Source organism: Ochotona princeps, unplaced genomic scaffold (genome assembly GCF_030435755.1).
Source record: "Ochotona princeps isolate mOchPri1 unplaced genomic scaffold, mOchPri1.hap1 HAP1_SCAFFOLD_108, whole genome shotgun sequence".
NCBI lineage: Eukaryota > Metazoa > Chordata > Mammalia > Lagomorpha > Ochotonidae > Ochotona > Ochotona princeps.
Genome location: NW_026701256.1, coordinates 352543 through 375571, shown reverse-complemented (window position 1 = coordinate 375571; position 23029 = coordinate 352543).

Below are 23029 nucleotides of genomic sequence, written 5' to 3'. Positions count from 1 at the left end.
CCTACTTGGTCTGGAAAGGGCATCGCAAACACGTTGTGGGGCACACAGGCAGCGAGCCCCATGGCTCCATCACGGAAAGCCAGATGGAGCTGAGAATCTATAGGGAATCCTCAGCCAGCTCTTGTCTTTGGAAACAAGGGCTCCCCGTGCACCTAGGCCTTGGGGAACCCAAGATGACAAGTTGTGAGTGGGATGAGGGGAACTCAGTGGGGCAGGGGATTTGGGCCTTCATCAATGCGTCAATGAATCAATAAATTCATATTGAAAAAGGAAACCAAGCCTTGTCTTCTAAGTCAGAGTGATAATTAGGAGTTCACTGTGATCACTGATCGAGCGATTGATCGATGCTTTGATAGGTGGAAGGAAGGAAGGATGGATGGATGGATGGATGGATGGATGGATGTATTCACCATTTCTCCGAGAGACAGAAAGAGAGTCAGAAATGAGAGAAAGGGGAGAGAGAGAGACAGAGAGAAGAATGGAGACACTGAGTCTCTCAGGTACACTGGTTCTCTCGCCCATTCCCATCACAAGCTGAAGCGCAGAGGCAGGCCCCGACGGCCGAGCCAGTAGCTTCTTCTGGGTGTCTTCGTTGGCGGCGGGGAGCCGAGTCTTTGGGCCATGCTTTACTGCATTCCCTGGCCACAAGCAGGGAGCTGGCCGGAAAGAGGATCAGCCCGAGCATAGACAGGCACCTGTGTGGGTAGCCGGCCATGCAAGACAGAGGGTGTGGCCTCAAATCCTATGAAGAGTGTTTTCAGCGTGAGGGGATTTTAAGCTCTGCTGGTGGGATTGAAACGGAACCAGTCTCCCCTCCCCCCATATACATGTCTCCAAACCCTCACTTTCTCTTGTACACACGCACACACACAAGCAAACACACACACACTTTGACATGAAGTTGTACTTTCACCAAAGCTGCAGGACATCCAAGCGTTCCATCACACTTAGTTGTTGTTGTTTGTGAAATCTCTGGCATCAATCATGCCATCATCCCACGTGGGTTGCAATGTGGCCAGAGAGCGAGGTGATGATGCTAAGTCCATCGCCTCCCAGTGCTGTGGAGAAGAGCAGGTGATGTGAGAAGCCATGAGGGAGGCTGCCCCACCCTCAGCCCTCTGACCATTTCCGGACTTGAAGCTGATTGGTGGAGCTGGCCGGTGGGGGGCGGGTGCGCAGGTCGTGTAGGCTATATAAGGGTGGTGAGTGGAGGGAGACCTGAGCATCCGTCCCTGACCTGAGCAAGGTTGCAGAGAGCGGAACGCCAGCGCACAAGTCTCGGGACCATGGCCCCTGGAGTAGTGCTGAAGGCTGCTTCAATGCCCTCGGGGGGTGAGTCTCATTTCAAGGTCCTTGGCAGATACAGAGGTTCTCAGCGGAATGCAGAAGGGGCTTTGTATGTGCCAGGGAAATCGTCAGCCCGGCCACAGAACGAGCCCCAGCTGGACGAGGATTTGGCTGCAGGGCAAACAGAGCTGGCTGCCGGAGGGCAAGCTTCTCTGAGCTGGATGGAACCTTACGGCATCGGGGCTGGTCTGCAGAACCTGGGGAACGCCTGCTACATGAATGCAGCCCTCCAGTGTCTGACATACACCCCGCCACTCGCCAACTATCTGCTGTCGCAGGAGCACTCCCGCACGTGCCAGCGTCGTTCAGAGCTCTGCACGCTCTGTGCTCTGGAAAGTCACTTTACTTGGGCCCTACACAGTCCCGGCCACGTGATCCAGCCCTGTCAGGCATTGGCTGCTGGCTTTCACAGAAACCGCCAAGAAGATGCCCACGAGTTTCTGATGTTCGCGCTCGATGCCCTCAGGGCAGCAGGTCTGCCTGGCCTCAACTGCGAGGTGGGGCCCACTGAGGACCAGCCTCTAAGCCATCAGCTAGCTGGAGGCCGCTGGAGGTCTCGAGTCACATGTCTCCAGTGCCGAGGCACTTCAGACACATGGGACCCATACCTGGACATTGTGCTGGATATCCAGGCCGCCAAGGATGTGCAGGAAGCCTTGCGGCATTTGGTGAGCCCGGAAGAGCTGGACGGGGACAACGCCTATGATTGTGCTGCCTGCCTCAAGAAGACGCCTGCCTCCCGCACACTCACCTTGCACACGTGTGGGGATGTGCTCATCTTGGTCTTGAAACGCTTTTCTGACTTCACGCGTGACAAGATGGCGAAGCCCGTGCACTATCCTGACTGCTTGGACATGAGGCCTTACCTGTCTCGGCAGAATGGGGGGCCGCTGGAGTACAGGCTCTATGCTGTCCTTGTGCACGTGGGCTTGCGTCGTGACAGAGGGCATTACCTGTGCTACGTGAAAGCTGGCAACGGCCGCTGGTATCAGATGGATGACGCGAAGGTCACTGCCTGTGGCCTGACTTTGGCCTTGAAGCAAAGTGCCTACGTGCTTTTCTATGTGCGCAAGGGTGAATGGGATGGCGCCAATGGGCAAGTGCCACGGGGCCAGGGAGCGCCAGGCTCTGGGCCTCGAGAGAGACACGCAAGTACCCCAGGGGAGCCTGCAAAACATTCCAACCTGGAAGCGGAAGAAGACTGGCAGCACTTGGAGTGGAGAACGCAGGAACTCAGCTTAGATGAGTGGAAATCCCTGCAAGAGCAGCAGCGGCCCAAGGGCTCCTTCAACCTCAGGCGAGTGGAGCCCGGCCTGCCAAGCACTGCAGTCCTGATTCATCAGGCACGATCCAGCGTGCAGCCGACGAGCCATCCCGCACCACAGGAACGCTCCTGGCAGCGCAGCTCAGCTGGCACGCCAACGCATCAGCTGCCCGAGAATGCCAGCCAGCTCCCCGGGCTGGCAAGCAGAGGCAGAGCCAGAGCTCCCAAGAGGAAGAACAAACACGCAAAGAGGACGCTCCTACAATTCTAGTCGCTTCCCTCCTGGCGGGAGCCTTTGCCGAGCCTTGCTTGGTGGTAGGGGAGTGCACATCCGCGGGGGTGGGCCAGCACCTGCAAGGAGATTGCGGGTGGCGATCTCATCCCTCAATAAAGGACATACTTTTCATGCGTGCATCAACAAGGAGAGACACCATCTTTCTTGGTTCATGCGTATGTTTACTGATGAATCAGTGGATAGAACACGCACACACACACTCAGGCACACACACATGCACACACGCAACATTGGCTGGACCTACTTGGTCTGGAAAGGGCATCGCAAACACGTTGTGGGGCATACAGGCAGCGAGCCCCATGGCTCCATCACGGAAAGCCAGATGGAGCTGAGAATCTATAGGGAATCCTCAGCCAGCTCTTGTCTTTGGAAACAAGGGCTCCCCGTGCACCTAGGCCTTGGGGAACCCAAGATGACAAGTTGTGAGTGGGATGAGGGGAACTCAGTGGGGCAGGGGATTTGGGCCTTCATCAATGCGTCAATGAATCAATAAATTCATATTGAAAAAAGGAAACCAAGCCTTGTCTTCTAAGTCAGAGTGATAATTAGGAGTTCACTGTGATCACTGATCGAGCGATTGATCGATGCTTTGATAGGTGGAAGGAAGGAAGGAAGGATGGATGGATGGATGGATGGATGGATGGATGTATTCACCATTTCTCCGAGAGACAGAAAGAGAGTCAGAAATGAGAGAAAGGGGAGAGAGAGAGACAGAGAGAAGAATGGAGACACTGAGTCTCTCAGGTACACTGGTTCTCTCGCCCATTCCCATCACAAGCTGAAGCGCAGAGGCAGGCCCCGACGGCCGAGCCAGTAGCTTCTTCTGGGTGTCTTCGTTGGCGGCGGGGAGCCGAGTCTTTGGGCCATGCTTTACTGCATTCCCTGGCCACAAGCAGGGAGCTGGCCGGAAAGAGGATCAGCCCGAGCATAGACAGGCACCTGTGTGGGTAGCCGGCCATGCAAGACAGGGGGTGTGGCCTCAAATCCTATGAAGAGTGTTTTCAGCGTGAGGGGATTTTAAGCTCTGCTGGTGGGATTGAAACGGAACCAGTCTCCCCTCCCCCCATATACATGTCTCCAAACCCTCACTTTCTCTTGTACACACGCACACACACAAGCAAACACACACACACTTTGACATGAAGTTGTACTTTCACCAAAGCTGCAGGACATCCAAGCGTTCCATCACACTTAGTTGTTGTTGTTTGTGAAATCTCTGGCATCAATCATGCCATCATCCCACGTGGGTTGCAATGTGGCCAGAGAGCGAGGTGATGATGCTAAGTCCATCGCCTCCCAGTGCTGTGGAGAAGAGCAGGTGATGTGAGAAGCCATGAGGGAGGCTGCCCCACCCTCAGCCCTCTGACCATTTCCGGACTTGAAGCTGATTGGTGGAGCTGGCCGGTGGGGGGCGGGTGCGCAGGTCGTGTAGGCTATATAAGGGTGGTGAGTGGAGGGAGACCTGAGCATCCGTCCCTGACCTGAGCAAGGTTGCAGAGAGCGGAACGCCAGCGCACAAGTCTCGGGACCATGGCCCCTGGAGTAGTGCTGAAGGCTGCTTCAATGCCCTCGGGGGGTGAGTCTCATTTCAAGGTCCTTGGCAGATACAGAGGTTCTCAGCGGAATGCAGAAGGGGCTTTGTATGTGCCAGGGAAATCGTCAGCCCGGCCACAGAACGAGCCCCAGCTGGACGAGGATTTGGCTGCAGGGCAAACAGAGCTGGCTGCCGGAGGGCAAGCTTCTCTGAGCTGGATGGAACCTTACGGCATCGGGGCTGGTCTGCAGAACCTGGGGAACGCCTGCTACATGAATGCAGCCCTCCAGTGTCTGACATACACCCCGCCACTCGCCAACTATCTGCTGTCGCAGGAGCACTCCCGCACGTGCCAGCGTCGTTCAGAGCTCTGCACGCTCTGTGCTCTGGAAAGTCACTTTACTTGGGCCCTACACAGTCCCGGCCACGTGATCCAGCCCTGTCAGGCATTGGCTGCTGGCTTTCACAGAAACCGCCAAGAAGATGCCCACGAGTTTCTGATGTTCGCGCTCGATGCCCTCAGGGCAGCAGGTCTGCCTGGCCTCAACTGCGAGGTGGGGCCCACTGAGGACCAGCCTCTAAGCCATCAGCTAGCTGGAGGCCGCTGGAGGTCTCGAGTCACATGTCTCCAGTGCCGAGGCACTTCAGACACATGGGACCCATACCTGGACATTGTGCTGGATATCCAGGCCGCCAAGGATGTGCAGGAAGCCTTGCGGCATTTGGTGAGCCCGGAAGAGCTGGACGGGGACAACGCCTATGATTGTGCTGCCTGCCTCAAGAAGACGCCTGCCTCCCGCACACTCACCTTGCACACGTGTGGGGATGTGCTCATCTTGGTCTTGAAACGCTTTTCTGACTTCACGCGTGACAAGATGGCGAAGCCCGTGCACTATCCTGACTGCTTGGACATGAGGCCTTACCTGTCTCGGCAGAATGGGGGGCCGCTGGAGTACAGGCTCTATGCTGTCCTTGTGCACGTGGGCTTGCGTCGTGACAGAGGGCATTACCTGTGCTACGTGAAAGCTGGCAACGGCCGCTGGTATCAGATGGATGACGCGAAGGTCACTGCCTGTGGCCTGACTTTGGCCTTGAAGCAAAGTGCCTACGTGCTTTTCTATGTGCGCAAGGGTGAATGGGATGGCGCCAATGGGCAAGTGCCACGGGGCCAGGGAGCGCCAGGCTCTGGGCCTCGAGAGAGACACGCAAGTACCCCAGGGGAGCCTGCAAAACATTCCAACCTGGAAGCGGAAGAAGACTGGCAGCACTTGGAGTGGAGAACGCAGGAACTCAGCTTAGATGAGTGGAAATCCCTGCAAGAGCAGCAGCGGCCCAAGGGCTCCTTCAACCTCAGGCGAGTGGAGCCCGGCCTGCCAAGCACTGCAGTCCTGATTCATCAGGCACGATCCAGCGTGCAGCCGACGAGCCATCCCGCACCACAGGAACGCTCCTGGCAGCGCAGCTCAGCTGGCACGCCAACGCATCAGCTGCCCGAGAATGCCAGCCAGCTCCCCGGGCTGGCAAGCAGAGGCAGAGCCAGAGCTCCCAAGAGGAAGAACAAACACGCAAAGAGGACGCTCCTACAATTCTAGTCGCTTCCCTCCTGGCGGGAGCCTTTGCCGAGCCTTGCTTGGTGGTAGGGGAGTGCACATCCGCGGGGGTGGGCCAGCACCTGCAAGGAGATTGCGGGTGGCGATCTCATGCCTCAATAAAGGACATACTTTTCATGCGTGCATCAACAAGGAGAGACACCATCTTTCTTGGTTCATGCGTATGTTTACTGATGAATCAGTGGATAGAACACGCACACACACACTCAGGCACACACACATGCACACACGCAACATTGGCTGGACCTACTTGGTCTGGAAAGGGCATCGCAAACACGTTGTGGGGCACACAGGCAGCGAGCCCCATGGCTCCATCACGGAAAGCCAGATGGAGCTGAGAATCTATAGGGAATCCTCAGCCAGCTCTTGTCTTTGGAAACAAGGGCTCCCCGTGCACCTAGGCCTTGGGGAACCCAAGATGACAAGTTGTGAGTGGGATGAGGGGAACTCAGTGGGGCAGGGGATTTGGGCCTTCATCAATGCGTCAATGAATCAATAAATTCATATTGAAAAAGGAAACCAAGCCTTGTCTTCTAAGTCAGAGTGATAATTAGGAGTTCACTGTGATCACTGATCGAGCGATTGATCGATGCTTTGATAGGTGGAAGGAAGGAAGGAAGGATGGATGGATGGATGGATGGATGGATGGATGTATTCACCATTTCTCCGAGAGACAGAAAGAGAGTCAGAAATGAGAGAAAGGGGAGAGAGAGAGACAGAGAGAAGAATGGAGACACTGAGTCTCTCAGGTACACTGGTTCTCTCGCCCATTCCCATCACAAGCTGAAGCGCAGAGGCAGGCCCCGACGGCCGAGCCAGTAGCTTCTTCTGGGTGTCTTCGTTGGCGGCGGGGAGCCGAGTCTTTGGGCCATGCTTTACTGCATTCCCTGGCCACAAGCAGGGAGCTGGCCGGAAAGAGGATCAGCCCGAGCATAGACAGGCACCTGTGTGGGTAGCCGGCCATGCAAGACAGAGGGTGTGGCCTCAAATCCTATGAAGAGTGTTTTCAGCGTGAGGGGATTTTAAGCTCTGCTGGTGGGATTGAAACGGAACCAGTCTCCCCTCCCCCCATATACATGTCTCCAAACCCTCACTTTCTCTTGCACACACGCACACACACAAGCAAACACACACACACTTTGACATGAAGTTGTACTTTCACCAAAGCTGCAGGACATCCAAGCGTTCCATCACACTTAGTTGTTGTTGTTTGTGAAATCTCTGGCATCAATCATGCCATCATCCCACGTGGGTTGCAATGTGGCCAGAGAGCGAGGTGATGATGCTAAGTCCATCGCCTCCCAGTGCTGTGGAGAAGAGCAGGTGATGTGAGAAGCCATGAGGGAGGCTGCCCCACCCTCAGCCCTCTGACCATTTCCGGACTTGAAGCTGATTGGTGGAGCTGGCCGGTGGGGGGCGGGTGCGCAGGTCGTGTAGGCTATATAAGGGTGGTGAGTGGAGGGAGACCTGAGCATCCGTCCCTGACCTGAGCAAGGTTGCAGAGAGCGGAACGCCAGCGCACAAGTCTCGGGACCATGGCCCCTGGAGTAGTGCTGAAGGCTGCTTCAATGCCCTCGGGGGGTGAGTCTCATTTCAAGGTCCTTGGCAGATACAGAGGTTCTCAGCGGAATGCAGAAGGGGCTTTGTATGTGCCAGGGAAATCGTCAGCCCGGCCACAGAACGAGCCCCAGCTGGACGAGGATTTGGCTGCAGGGCAAACAGAGCTGGCTGCCGGAGGGCAAGCTTCTCTGAGCTGGATGGAACCTTACGGCATCGGGGCTGGTCTGCAGAACCTGGGGAACGCCTGCTACATGAATGCAGCCCTCCAGTGTCTGACATACACCCCGCCACTCGCCAACTATCTGCTGTCGCAGGAGCACTCCCGCACGTGCCAGCGTCGTTCAGAGCTCTGCACGCTCTGTGCTCTGGAAAGTCACTTTACTTGGGCCCTACACAGTCCCGGCCACGTGATCCAGCCCTGTCAGGCATTGGCTGCTGGCTTTCACAGAAACCGCCAAGAAGATGCCCACGAGTTTCTGATGTTCGCGCTCGATGCCCTCAGGGCAGCAGGTCTGCCTGGCCTCAACTGCGAGGTGGGGCCCACTGAGGACCAGCCTCTAAGCCATCAGCTAGCTGGAGGCCGCTGGAGGTCTCGAGTCACATGTCTCCAGTGCCGAGGCACTTCAGACACATGGGACCCATACCTGGACATTGTGCTGGATATCCAGGCCGCCAAGGATGTGCAGGAAGCCTTGCGGCATTTGGTGAGCCCGGAAGAGCTGGACGGGGACAACGCCTATGATTGTGCTGCCTGCCTCAAGAAGACGCCTGCCTCCCGCACACTCACCTTGCACACGTGTGGGGATGTGCTCATCTTGGTCTTGAAACGCTTTTCTGACTTCACGCGTGACAAGATGGCGAAGCCCGTGCACTATCCTGACTGCTTGGACATGAGGCCTTACCTGTCTCGGCAGAATGGGGGGCCGCTGGAGTACAGGCTCTATGCTGTCCTTGTGCACGTGGGCTTGCGTCGTGACAGAGGGCATTACCTGTGCTACGTGAAAGCTGGCAACGGCCGCTGGTATCAGATGGATGACGCGAAGGTCACTGCCTGTGGCCTGACTTTGGCCTTGAAGCAAAGTGCCTACGTGCTTTTCTATGTGCGCAAGGGTGAATGGGATGGCGCCAATGGGCAAGTGCCACGGGGCCAGGGAGCGCCAGGCTCTGGGCCTCGAGAGAGACACGCAAGTACCCCAGGGGAGCCTGCAAAACATTCCAACCTGGAAGCGGAAGAAGACTGGCAGCACTTGGAGTGGAGAACGCAGGAACTCAGCTTAGATGAGTGGAAATCCCTGCAAGAGCAGCAGCGGCCCAAGGGCTCCTTCAACCTCAGGCGAGTGGAGCCCGGCCTGCCAAGCACTGCAGTCCTGATTCATCAGGCACGATCCAGCGTGCAGCCGACGAGCCATCCCGCACCACAGGAACGCTCCTGGCAGCGCAGCTCAGCTGGCACGCCAACGCATCAGCTGCCCGAGAATGCCAGCCAGCTCCCCGGGCTGGCAAGCAGAGGCAGAGCCAGAGCTCCCAAGAGGAAGAACAAACACGCAAAGAGGACGCTCCTACAATTCTAGTCGCTTCCCTCCTGGCGGGAGCCTTTGCCGAGCCTTGCTTGGTGGTAGGGGAGTGCACATCCGCGGGGGTGGGCCAGCACCTGCAAGGAGATTGCGGGTGGCGATCTCATGCCTCAATAAAGGACATACTTTTCATGCGTGCATCAACAAGGAGAGACACCATCTTTCTTGGTTCATGCGTATGTTTACTGATGAATCAGTGGATAGAACACGCACACACACACTCAGGCACACACACATGCACACACGCAACATTGGCTGGACCTACTTGGTCTGGAAAGGGCATCGCAAACACGTTGTGGGGCACACAGGCAGCGAGCCCCATGGCTCCATCACGGAAAGCCAGATGGAGCTGAGAATCTATAGGGAATCCTCAGCCAGCTCTTGTCTTTGGAAACAAGGGCTCCCCGTGCACCTAGGCCTTGGGGAACCCAAGATGACAAGTTGTGAGTGGGATGAGGGGAACTCAGTGGGGCAGGGGATTTGGGCCTTCATCAATGCGTCAATGAATCAATAAATTCATATTGAAAAAGGAAACCAAGCCTTGTCTTCTAAGTCAGAGTGATAATTAGGAGTTCACTGTGATCACTGATCGAGCGATTGATCGATGCTTTGATAGGTGGAAGGAAGGAAGGAAGGATGGATGGATGGATGGATGGATGGATGGATGTATTCACCATTTCTCCGAGAGACAGAAAGAGAGTCAGAAATGAGAGAAAGGGGAGAGAGAGAGACAGAGAGAAGAATGGAGACACTGAGTCTCTCAGGTACACTGGTTCTCTCGCCCATTCCCATCACAAGCTGAAGCGCAGAGGCAGGCCCCGACGGCCGAGCCAGTAGCTTCTTCTGGGTGTCTTCGTTGGCGGCGGGGAGCCGAGTCTTTGGGCCATGCTTTACTGCATTCCCTGGCCACAAGCAGGGAGCTGGCCGGAAAGAGGATCAGCCCGAGCATAGACAGGCACCTGTGTGGGTAGCCGGCCATGCAAGACAGAGGGTGTGGCCTCAAATCCTATGAAGAGTGTTTTCAGCGTGAGGGGATTTTAAGCTCTGCTGGTGGGATTGAAACGGAACCAGTCTCCCCTCCCCCCATATACATGTCTCCAAACCCTCACTTTCTCTTGCACACACGCACACACACAAGCAAACACACACACACTTTGACATGAAGTTGTACTTTCACCAAAGCTGCAGGACATCCAAGCGTTCCATCACACTTAGTTGTTGTTGTTTGTGAAATCTCTGGCATCAATCATGCCATCATCCCACGTGGGTTGCAATGTGGCCAGAGAGCGAGGTGATGATGCTAAGTCCATCGCCTCCCAGTGCTGTGGAGAAGAGCAGGTGATGTGAGAAGCCATGAGGGAGGCTGCCCCACCCTCAGCCCTCTGACCATTTCCGGACTTGAAGCTGATTGGTGGAGCTGGCCGGTGGGGGGCGGGTGCGCAGGTCGTGTAGGCTATATAAGGGTGGTGAGTGGAGGGAGACCTGAGCATCCGTCCCTGACCTGAGCAAGGTTGCAGAGAGCGGAACGCCAGCGCACAAGTCTCGGGACCATGGCCCCTGGAGTAGTGCTGAAGGCTGCTTCAATGCCCTCGGGGGGTGAGTCTCATTTCAAGGTCCTTGGCAGATACAGAGGTTCTCAGCGGAATGCAGAAGGGGCTTTGTATGTGCCAGGGAAATCGTCAGCCCGGCCACAGAACGAGCCCCAGCTGGACGAGGATTTGGCTGCAGGGCAAACAGAGCTGGCTGCCGGAGGGCAAGCTTCTCTGAGCTGGATGGAACCTTACGGCATCGGGGCTGGTCTGCAGAACCTGGGGAACGCCTGCTACATGAATGCAGCCCTCCAGTGTCTGACATACACCCCGCCACTCGCCAACTATCTGCTGTCGCAGGAGCACTCCCGCACGTGCCAGCGTCGTTCAGAGCTCTGCACGCTCTGTGCTCTGGAAAGTCACTTTACTTGGGCCCTACACAGTCCCGGCCACGTGATCCAGCCCTGTCAGGCATTGGCTGCTGGCTTTCACAGAAACCGCCAAGAAGATGCCCACGAGTTTCTGATGTTCGCGCTCGATGCCCTCAGGGCAGCAGGTCTGCCTGGCCTCAACTGCGAGGTGGGGCCCACTGAGGACCAGCCTCTAAGCCATCAGCTAGCTGGAGGCCGCTGGAGGTCTCGAGTCACATGTCTCCAGTGCCGAGGCACTTCAGACACATGGGACCCATACCTGGACATTGTGCTGGATATCCAGGCCGCCAAGGATGTGCAGGAAGCCTTGCGGCATTTGGTGAGCCCGGAAGAGCTGGACGGGGACAACGCCTATGATTGTGCTGCCTGCCTCAAGAAGACGCCTGCCTCCCGCACACTCACCTTGCACACGTGTGGGGATGTGCTCATCTTGGTCTTGAAACGCTTTTCTGACTTCACGCGTGACAAGATGGCGAAGCCCGTGCACTATCCTGACTGCTTGGACATGAGGCCTTACCTGTCTCGGCAGAATGGGGGGCCGCTGGAGTACAGGCTCTATGCTGTCCTTGTGCACGTGGGCTTGCGTCGTGACAGAGGGCATTACCTGTGCTACGTGAAAGCTGGCAACGGCCGCTGGTATCAGATGGATGACGCGAAGGTCACTGCCTGTGGCCTGACTTTGGCCTTGAAGCAAAGTGCCTACGTGCTTTTCTATGTGCGCAAGGGTGAATGGGATGGCGCCAATGGGCAAGTGCCACGGGGCCAGGGAGCGCCAGGCTCTGGGCCTCGAGAGAGACACGCAAGTACCCCAGGGGAGCCTGCAAAACATTCCAACCTGGAAGCGGAAGAAGACTGGCAGCACTTGGAGTGGAGAACGCAGGAACTCAGCTTAGATGAGTGGAAATCCCTGCAAGAGCAGCAGCGGCCCAAGGGCTCCTTCAACCTCAGGCGAGTGGAGCCCGGCCTGCCAAGCACTGCAGTCCTGATTCATCAGGCACGATCCAGCGTGCAGCCGACGAGCCATCCCGCACCACAGGAACGCTCCTGGCAGCGCAGCTCAGCTGGCACGCCAACGCATCAGCTGCCCGAGAATGCCAGCCAGCTCCCCGGGCTGGCAAGCAGAGGCAGAGCCAGAGCTCCCAAGAGGAAGAACAAACACGCAAAGAGGCCGCTCCTACAATTCTAGTCGCTTCCCTCCTGGCGGGAGCCTTTGCCGAGCCTTGCTTGGTGGTAGGGGAGTGCACATCCGCGGGGGTGGGCCAGCACCTGCAAGGAGATTGTGGGTGGCGATCTCATCCCTCAATAAAGGACATACTTTTCATGCGTGCATCAACAAGGAGAGACACCATCTTTCTTGGTTCATGCGTATGTTTACTGATGAATCAGTGGATAGAACACGCACACACACACTCAGGCACACACACATGCACACACGCAACATTGGCTGGACCTACTTGGTCTGGAAAGGGCATCGCAAACACGTTGTGGGGCATACAGGCAGCGAGCCCCATGGCTCCATCACGGAAAGCCAGATGGAGCTGAGAATCTATAGGGAATCCTCAGCCAGCTCTTGTCTTTGGAAACAAGGGCTCCCCGTGCACCTAGGCCTTGGGGAACCCAAGATGACAAGTTGTGAGTGGGATGAGGGGAACTCAGTGGGGCAGGGGATTTGGGCCTTCATCAATGCGTCAATGAATCAATAAATTCATATTGAAAAAGGAAACCAAGCCTTGTCTTCTAAGTCAGAGTGATAATTAGGAGTTCACTGTGATCACTGATCGAGCGATTGATCGATGCTTTGATAGGTGGAAGGAAGGAAGGAAGGATGGATGGATGGATGGATGGATGGATGGATGTATTCACCATTTCTCCGAGAGACAGAAAGAGAGTCAGAAATGAGAGAAAGGGGAGAGAGAGAGACAGAGAGAAGAATGGAGACACTGAGTCTCTCAGGTACACTGGTTCTCTCGCCCATTCCCATCACAAGCTGAAGCGCAGAGGCAGGCCCCGACGGCCGAGCCAGTAGCTTCTTCTGGGTGTCTTCGTTGGCGGCGGGGAGCCGAGTCTTTGGGCCATGCTTTACTGCATTCCCTGGCCACAAGCAGGGAGCTGGCCGGAAAGAGGATCAGCCCGAGCATAGACAGGCACCTGTGTGGGTAGCCGGCCATGCAAGACAGAGGGTGTGGCCTCAAATCCTATGAAGAGTGTTTTCAGCGTGAGGGGATTTTAAGCTCTGCTGGTGGGATTGAAACGGAACCAGTCTCCCCTCCCCCCATATACATGTCTCCAAACCCTCACTTTCTCTTGCACACACGCACACACACAAGCAAACACACACACACTTTGACATGAAGTTGTACTTTCACCAAAGCTGCAGGACATCCAAGCGTTCCATCACACTTAGTTGTTGTTGTTTGTGAAATCTCTGGCATCAATCATGCCATCATCCCACGTGGGTTGCAATGTGGCCAGAGAGCGAGGTGATGATGCTAAGTCCATCGCCTCCCAGTGCTGTGGAGAAGAGCAGGTGATGTGAGAAGCCATGAGGGAGGCTGCCCCACCCTCAGCCCTCTGACCATTTCCGGACTTGAAGCTGATTGGTGGAGCTGGCCGGTGGGGGGCGGGTGCGCAGGTCGTGTAGGCTATATAAGGGTGGTGAGTGGAGGGAGACCTGAGCATCCGTCCCTGACCTGAGCAAGGTTGCAGAGAGCGGAACGCCAGCGCACAAGTCTCGGGACCATGGCCCCTGGAGTAGTGCTGAAGGCTGCTTCAATGCCCTCGGGGGGTGAGTCTCATTTCAAGGTCCTTGGCAGATACAGAGGTTCTCAGCGGAATGCAGAAGGGGCTTTGTATGTGCCAGGGAAATCGTCAGCCCGGCCACAGAACGAGCCCCAGCTGGACGAGGATTTGGCTGCAGGGCAAACAGAGCTGGCTGCCGGAGGGCAAGCTTCTCTGAGCTGGATGGAACCTTACGGCATCGGGGCTGGTCTGCAGAACCTGGGGAACGCCTGCTACATGAATGCAGCCCTCCAGTGTCTGACATACACCCCGCCACTCGCCAACTATCTGCTGTCGCAGGAGCACTCCCGCACGTGCCAGCGTCGTTCAGAGCTCTGCACGCTCTGTGCTCTGGAAAGTCACTTTACTTGGGCCCTACACAGTCCCGGCCACGTGATCCAGCCCTGTCAGGCATTGGCTGCTGGCTTTCACAGAAACCGCCAAGAAGATGCCCACGAGTTTCTGATGTTCGCGCTCGATGCCCTCAGGGCAGCAGGTCTGCCTGGCCTCAACTGCGAGGTGGGGCCCACTGAGGACCAGCCTCTAAGCCATCAGCTAGCTGGAGGCCGCTGGAGGTCTCGAGTCACATGTCTCCAGTGCCGAGGCACTTCAGACACATGGGACCCATACCTGGACATTGTGCTGGATATCCAGGCCGCCAAGGATGTGCAGGAAGCCTTGCGGCATTTGGTGAGCCCGGAAGAGCTGGACGGGGACAACGCCTATGATTGTGCTGCCTGCCTCAAGAAGACGCCTGCCTCCCGCACACTCACCTTGCACACGTGTGGGGATGTGCTCATCTTGGTCTTGAAACGCTTTTCTGACTTCACGCGTGACAAGATGGCGAAGCCCGTGCACTATCCTGACTGCTTGGACATGAGGCCTTACCTGTCTCGGCAGAATGGGGGGCCGCTGGAGTACAGGCTCTATGCTGTCCTTGTGCACGTGGGCTTGCGTCGTGACAGAGGGCATTACCTGTGCTACGTGAAAGCTGGCAACGGCCGCTGGTATCAGATGGATGACGCGAAGGTCACTGCCTGTGGCCTGACTTTGGCCTTGAAGCAAAGTGCCTACGTGCTTTTCTATGTGCGCAAGGGTGAATGGGATGGCGCCAATGGGCAAGTGCCACGGGGCCAGGGAGCGCCAGGCTCTGGGCCTCGAGAGAGACACGCAAGTACCCCAGGGGAGCCTGCAAAACATTCCAACCTGGAAGCGGAAGAAGACTGGCAGCACTTGGAGTGGAGAACGCAGGAACTCAGCTTAGATGAGTGGAAATCCCTGCAAGAGCAGCAGCGGCCCAAGGGCTCCTTCAACCTCAGGCGAGTGGAGCCCGGCCTGCCAAGCACTGCAGTCCTGATTCATCAGGCACGATCCAGCGTGCAGCCGACGAGCCATCCCGCACCACAGGAACGCTCCTGGCAGCGCAGCTCAGCTGGCACGCCAACGCATCAGCTGCCCGAGAATGCCAGCCAGCTCCCCGGGCTGGCAAGCAGAGGCAGAGCCAGAGCTCCCAAGAGGAAGAACAAACACGCAAAGAGGCCGCTCCTACAATTCTAGTCGCTTCCCTCCTGGCGGGAGCCTTTGCCGAGCCTTGCTTGGTGGTAGGGGAGTGCACATCCGCGGGGGTGGGCCAGCACCTGCAAGGAGATTGCGGGTGGCGATCTCATGCCTCAATAAAGGACATACTTTTCATGCGTGCATCAACAAGGAGAGACACCATCTTTCTTGGTTCATGCGTATGTTTACTGATGAATCAGTGGATAGAACACGCACACACACACTCAGGCACACACACATGCACACACGCAACATTGGCTGGACCTACTTGGTCTGGAAAGGGCATCGCAAACACGTTGTGGGGCACACAGGCAGCGAGCCCCATGGCTCCATCACGGAAAGCCAGATGGAGCTGAGAATCTATAGGGAATCCTCAGCCAGCTCTTGTCTTTGGAAACAAGGGCTCCCCGTGCACCTAGGCCTTGGGGAACCCAAGATGACAAGTTGTGAGTGGGATGAGGGGAACTCAGTGGGGCAGGGGATTTGGGCCTTCATCAATGCGTCAATGAATCAATAAATTCATATTGAAAAAGGAAACCAAGCCTTGTCTTCTAAGTCAGAGTGATAATTAGGAGTTCACTGTGATCACTGATCGAGCGATTGATCGATGCTTTGATAGGTGGAAGGAAGGAAGGAAGGATGGATGGATGGATGGATGGATGGATGGATGGATGTATTCACCATTTCTCCGAGAGACAGAAAGAGAGTCAGAAATGAGAGAAAGGGGAGAGAGAGAGACAGAGAGAAGAATGGAGACACTGAGTCTCTCAGGTACACTGGTTCTCTCGCCCATTCCCATCACAAGCTGAAGCGCAGAGGCAGGCCCCGACGGCCGAGCCAGTAGCTTCTTCTGGGTGTCTTCGTTGGCGGCGGGGAGCCGAGTCTTTGGGCCATGCTTTACTGCATTCCCTGGCCACAAGCAGGGAGCTGGCCGGAAAGAGGATCAGCCCGAGCATAGACAGGCACCTGTGTGGGTAGCCGGCCATGCAAGACAGAGGGTGTGGCCTCAAATCCTATGAAGAGTGTTTTCAGCGTGAGGGGATTTTAAGCTCTGCTGGTGGGATTGAAACGGAACCAGTCTCCCCTCCCCCCATATACATGTCTCCAAACCCTCACTTTCTCTTGCACACACGCACACACACAAGCAAACACACACACACTTTGACATGAAGTTGTACTTTCACCAAAGCTGCAGGACATCCAAGCGTTCCATCACACTTAGTTGTTGTTGTTTGTGAAATCTCTGGCATCAATCATGCCATCATCCCACGTGGGTTGCAATGTGGCCAGAGAGCGAGGTGATGATGCTAAGTCCATCGCCTCCCAGTGCTGTGGAGAAGAGCAGGTGATGTGAGAAGCCATGAGGGAGGCTGCCCCACCCTCAGCCCTCTGACCATTTCCGGACTTGAAGCTGATTGGTGGAGCTGGCCGGTGGGGGGCGGGTGCGCAGGTCGTGTAGGCTATATAAGGGTGGTGAGTGGAGGGAGACCTGAGCATCCGTCCCTGACCTGAGCAAGGTTGCAGAGAGCGGAACGCCAGCGCACAAGTCTCGGGACCATGGCCCCTGGAGTAGTGCTGAAGGCTGCTTCAATGCCCTCGGGGGGTGAGTCTCATTTCAAGGTCCTTGGCAGATACAGAGGTTCTCAGCGGAATGCAGAAGGGGCTTTGTATGTGCCAGGGAAATCGTCAGCCCGGCCACAGAACGAGCCCCAGCTGGACGAGGATTTGGCTGCAGGGCAAACAGAGCTGGCTGCCGGAGGGCAAGCTTCTCTGAGCTGGATGGAACCTTACGGCATCGGGGCTGGTCTGCAGAACCTGGGGAACGCCTGCTACATGAATGCAGCCCTCCAGTGTCTGACATACACCCCGCCACTCGCCAACTATCTGCTGTCGCAGGAGCACTCCCGCACGTGCCAGCGTCGTTCAGAGCTCTGCACGCTCTGTGCTCTGGAAAGTCACTTTACTTGGGCCCTACACAGTCCCGGCCACGTGATCCAGCCCTGTCAGGCATTGGCTGCTGGCTTTCACAGAAACCGCCAAGAAGATGCCCACGAGTTTCTGATGTTCGCGCTCGATGCCCTCAGGGCAGCAGGTCTGCCTGGCCTCAACTGCGAGGTGGGGCCCACTGAGGACCAGCCTCTAAGCCATCAGCTAGCTGGAGGCCGCTGGAGGTCTCGAGTCACATGTCTCCAGTGCCGAGGCACTTCAGACACATGGGACCCATACCTGGACATTGTGCTGGATATCCAGGCCGCCAAGGATGTGCAGGAAGCCTTGCGGCATTTGGTGAGCCCGGAAGAGCTGGACGGGGACAACGCCTATGATTGTGCTGCCTGCCTCAAGAAGACGCCTGCCTCCCGCACACTCACCTTGCACACGTGTGGGGATGTGCTCATCTTGGTCTTGAAACGCTTTTCTGACTTCACGCGTGACAAGATGGCGAAGCCCGTGCACTATCCTGACTGCTTGGACATGAGGCCTTACCTGTCTCGGCAGAATGGGGGGCCGCTGGAGTACAGGCTCTATGCTGTCCTTGTGCACGTGGGCTTGCGTCGTGACAGAGGGCATTACCTGTGCTACGTGAAAGCTGGCAACGGCCGCTGGTATCAGATGGATGACGCGAAGGTCACTGCCTGTGGCCTGACTTTGGCCTTGAAGCAAAGTGCCTACGTGCTTTTCTATGTGCGCAAGGGTGAATGGGATGGCGCCAATGGGCAAGTGCCACGGGGCCAGGGAGCGCCAGGCTCTGGGCCTCGAGAGAGACACGCAAGTACCCCAGGGGAGCCTGCAAAACATTCCAACCTGGAAGCGGAAGAAGACTGGCAGCACTTGGAGTGGAGAACGCAGGAACTCAGCTTAGATGAGTGGAAATCCCTGCAAGAGCAGCAGCGGCCCAAGGGCTCCTTCAACCTCAGGCGAGTGGAGCCCGGCCTGCCAAGCACTGCAGTCCTGATTCATCAGGCACGATCCAGCGTGCAGCCGACGAGCCATCCCGCACCACAGGAACGCTCCTGGCAGCGCAGCTCAGCTGGCACGCCAACGCATCAGCTGCCCGAGAATGCCAGCCAGCTCCCCGGGCTGGCAAGCAGAGGCAGAGCCAGAGCTCCCAAGAGGAAGAACAAACACGCAAAGAGGCCGCTCCTACAATTCTAGTCGCTTCCCTCCTGGCGGGAGCCTTTGCCGAGCCTTGCTTGGTGGTAGGGGAGTGCACATCCGCGGGGGTGGGCCAGCACCTGCAAGGAGATTGCGGGTGGCGATCTCATCCCTCAATAAAGGACATACTTTTCATGCGTGCATCAACAAGGAGAGACACCATCTTTCTTGGTTCATGCGTATGTTTACTGATGAATCAGTGGATAGAACACGCACACACACACTCAGGCACACACACATGCACACACGCAACATTGGCTGGACCTACTTGGTCTGGAAAGGGCATCGCAAACACGTTGTGGGGCATACAGGCAGCGAGCCCCATGGCTCCATCACGGAAAGCCAGATGGAGCTGAGAATCTATAGGGAATCCTCAGCCAGCTCTTGTCTTTGGAAACAAGGGCTCCCCGTGCACCTAGGCCTTGGGGAACCCAAGATGACAAGTTGTGAGTGGGATGAGGGGAACTCAGTGGGGCAGGGGATTTGGGCCTTCATCAATGCGTCAATGAATCAATAAATTCATATTGAAAAAGGAAACCAAGCCTTGTCTTCTAAGTCAGAGTGATAATTAGGAGTTCACTGTGATCACTGATCGAGCGATTGATCGATGCTTTGATAGGTGGAAGGAAGGAAGGAAGGATGGATGGATGGATGGATGGATGGATGTATTCACCATTTCTCCGAGAGACAGAAAGAGAGTCAGAAATGAGAGAAAGGGGAGAGAGAGAGACAGAGAGAAGAATGGAGACACTGAGTCTCTCAGGTACACTGGTTCTCTCGCCCATTCCCATCACAAGCTGAAGCGCAGAGGCAGGCCCCGACGGCCGAGCCAGTAGCTTCTTCTGGGTGTCTTCGTTGGCGGCGGGGAGCCGAGTCTTTGGGCCATGCTTTACTGCATTCCCTGGCCACAAGCAGGGAGCTGGCCGGAAAGAGGATCAGCCCGAGCATAGACAGGCACCTGTGTGGGTAGCCGGCCATGCAAGACAGAGGGTGTGGCCTCAAATCCTATGAAGAGTGTTTTCAGCGTGAGGGGATTTTAAGCTCTGCTGGTGGGATTGAAACGGAACCAGTCTCCCCTCCCCCCATATACATGTCTCCAAACCCTCACTTTCTCTTGCACACACGCACACACACAAGCAAACACACACACACTTTGACATGAAGTTGTACTTTCACCAAAGCTGCAGGACATCCAAGCGTTCCATCACACTTAGTTGTTGTTGTTTGTGAAATCTCTGGCATCAATCATGCCATCATCCCACGTGGGTTGCAATGTGGCCAGAGAGCGAGGTGATGATGCTAAGTCCATCGCCTCCCAGTGCTGTGGAGAAGAGCAGGTGATGTGAGAAGCCATGAGGGAGGCTGCCCCACCCTCAGCCCTCTGACCATTTCCGGACTTGAAGCTGATTGGTGGAGCTGGCCGGTGGGGGGCGGGTGCGCAGGTCGTGTAGGCTATATAAGGGTGGTGAGTGGAGGGAGACCTGAGCATCCGTCCCTGACCTGAGCAAGGTTGCAGAGAGCGGAACGCCAGCGCACAAGTCTCGGGACCATGGCCCCTGGAGTAGTGCTGAAGGCTGCTTCAATGCCCTCGGGGGGTGAGTCTCATTTCAAGGTCCTTGGCAGATACAGAGGTTCTCAGCGGAATGCAGAAGGGGCTTTGTATGTGCCAGGGAAATCGTCAGCCCGGCCACAGAACGAGCCCCAGCTGGACGAGGATTTGGCTGCAGGGCAAACAGAGCTGGCTGCCGGAGGGCAAGCTTCTCTGAGCTGGATGGAACCTTACGGCATCGGGGCTGGTCTGCAGAACCTGGGGAACGCCTGCTACATGAATGCAGCCCTCCAGTGTCTGACATACACCCCGCCACTCGCCAACTATCTGCTGTCGCAGGAGCACTCCCGCACGTGCCAGCGTCGTTCAGAGCTCTGCACGCTCTGTGCTCTGGAAAGTCACTTTACTTGGGCCCTACACAGTCCCGGCCACGTGATCCAGCCCTGTCAGGCATTGGCTGCTGGCTTTCACAGAAACCGCCAAGAAGATGCCCACGAGTTTCTGATGTTCGCGCTCGATGCCCTCAGGGCAGCAGGTCTGCCTGGCCTCAACTGCGAGGTGGGGCCCACTGAGGACCAGCCTCTAAGCCATCAGCTAGCTGGAGGCCGCTGGAGGTCTCGAGTCACATGTCTCCAGTGCCGAGGCACTTCAGACACATGGGGCCCATACCTGGACATTGTGCTGGATATCCAGGCCGCCAAGGATGTGCAGGAAGCCTTGCGGCATTTGGTGAGCCCGGAAGAGCTGGACGGGGACAACGCCTATGATTGTGCTGCCTGCCTCAAGAAGACGCCTGCCTCCCGCACACTCACCTTGCACACGTGTGGGGATGTGCTCATCTTGGTCTTGAAACGCTTTTCTGACTTCACGCGTGACAAGATGGCGAAGCCCGTGCACTATCCTGACTGCTTGGACATGAGGCCTTACCTGTCTCGGCAGAATGGGGGGCCGCTGGAGTACAGGCTCTATGCTGTCCTTGTGCACGTGGGCTTGCGTCGTGACAGAGGGCATTACCTGTGCTACGTGAAAGCTGGCAACGGCCGCTGGTATCAGATGGATGACGCGAAGGTCACTGCCTGTGGCCTGACTTTGGCCTTGAAGCAAAGTGCCTACGTGCTTTTCTATGTGCGCAAGGGTGAATGGGATGGCGCCAATGGGCAAGTGCCACGGGGCCAGGGAGCGCCAGGCTCTGGGCCTCGAGAGAGACACGCAAGTACCCCAGGGGAGCCTGCAAAACATTCCAACCTGGAAGCGGAAGAAGACTGGCAGCACTTGGAGTGGAGAACGCAGGAACTCAGCTTAGATGAGTGGAAATCCCTGCAAGAGCAGCAGCGGCCCAAGGGCTCCTTCAACCTCAGGCGAGTGGAGCCCGGCCTGCCAAGCACTGCAGTCCTGATTCATCAGGCACGATCCAGCGTGCAGCCGACGAGCCATCCCGCACCACAGGAACGCTCCTGGCAGCGCAGCTCAGCTGGCACGCCAACGCATCAGCTGCCCGAGAATGCCAGCCAGCTCCCCGGGCTGGCAAGCAGAGGCAGAGCCAGAGCTCCCAAGAGGAAGAACAAACACGCAAAGAGGACGCTCCTACAATTCTAGTCGCTTCCCTCCTGGCGGGAGCCTTTGCCGAGCCTTGCTTGGTGGTAGGGGAGTGCACATCCGCGGGGGTGGGCCAGCACCTGCAAGGAGATTGCGGGTGGCGATCTCATCCCTCAATAAAGGACATACTTTTCATGCGTGCATCAACAAGGAGAGACACCATCTTTCTTGGTTCATGCGTATGTTTACTGATGAATCAGTGGATAGAACACGCACACACACACTCAGGCACACACACATGCACACACGCAACATTGGCTGGACCTACTTGGTCTGGAAAGGGCATCGCAAACACGTTGTGGGGCACACAGGCAGCGACCCCATGGCTCCATCACGGAAAGCCAGATGGAGCTGAGAATCTATAGGGAATCCTCAGCCAGCTCTTGTCTTTGGAAACAAGGGCTCCCCGTGCACCTAGGCCTTGGGGAACCCAAGATGACAAGTTGTGAGTGGGATGAGGGGAACTCAGTGGGGCAGGGGATTTGGGCCTTCATCAATGCGTCAATGAATCAATAAATTCATATTGAAAAAGGAAACCAAGCCTTGTCTTCTAAGTCAGAGTGATAATTAGGAGTTCACTGTGATCACTGATCGAGCGATTGATCGATGCTTTGATAGGTGGAAGGAAGGAAGGAAGGATGGATGGATGGATGGATGGATGGATGGATGGATGTATTCACCATTTCTCCGAGAGACAGAAAGAGAGTCAGAAATGAGAGAAAGGGGAGAGAGAGAGACAGAGAGAAGAATGGAGACACTGAGTCTCTCAGGTACACTGGTTCTCTCGCCCATTCCCATCACAAGCTGAAGCGCAGAGGCAGGCCCCGACGGCCGAGCCAGTAGCTTCTTCTGGGTGTCTTCGTTGGCGGCGGGGAGCCGAGTCTTTGGGCCATGCTTTACTGCATTCCCTGGCCACAAGCAGGGAGCTGGCCGGAAAGAGGATCAGCCCGAGCATAGACAGGCACCTGTGTGGGTAGCTGGCCATGCAAGACAGAGGGTGTGGCCTCAAATCCTATGAAGAGTGTTTTCAGCGTGAGGGGATTTTAAGCTCTGCTGGTGGGATTGAAACGGAACCAGTCTCCCCTCCCCCCATATACATGTCTCCAAACCCTCACTTTCTCTTGCACACACGCACACACACACAAGCAAACACACACACACTTTGACATGAAGTTGTACTTTCACCAAAGCTGCAGGACATCCAAGCGTTCCATCACACTTAGTTGTTGTTGTTTGTGAAATCTCTGGCATC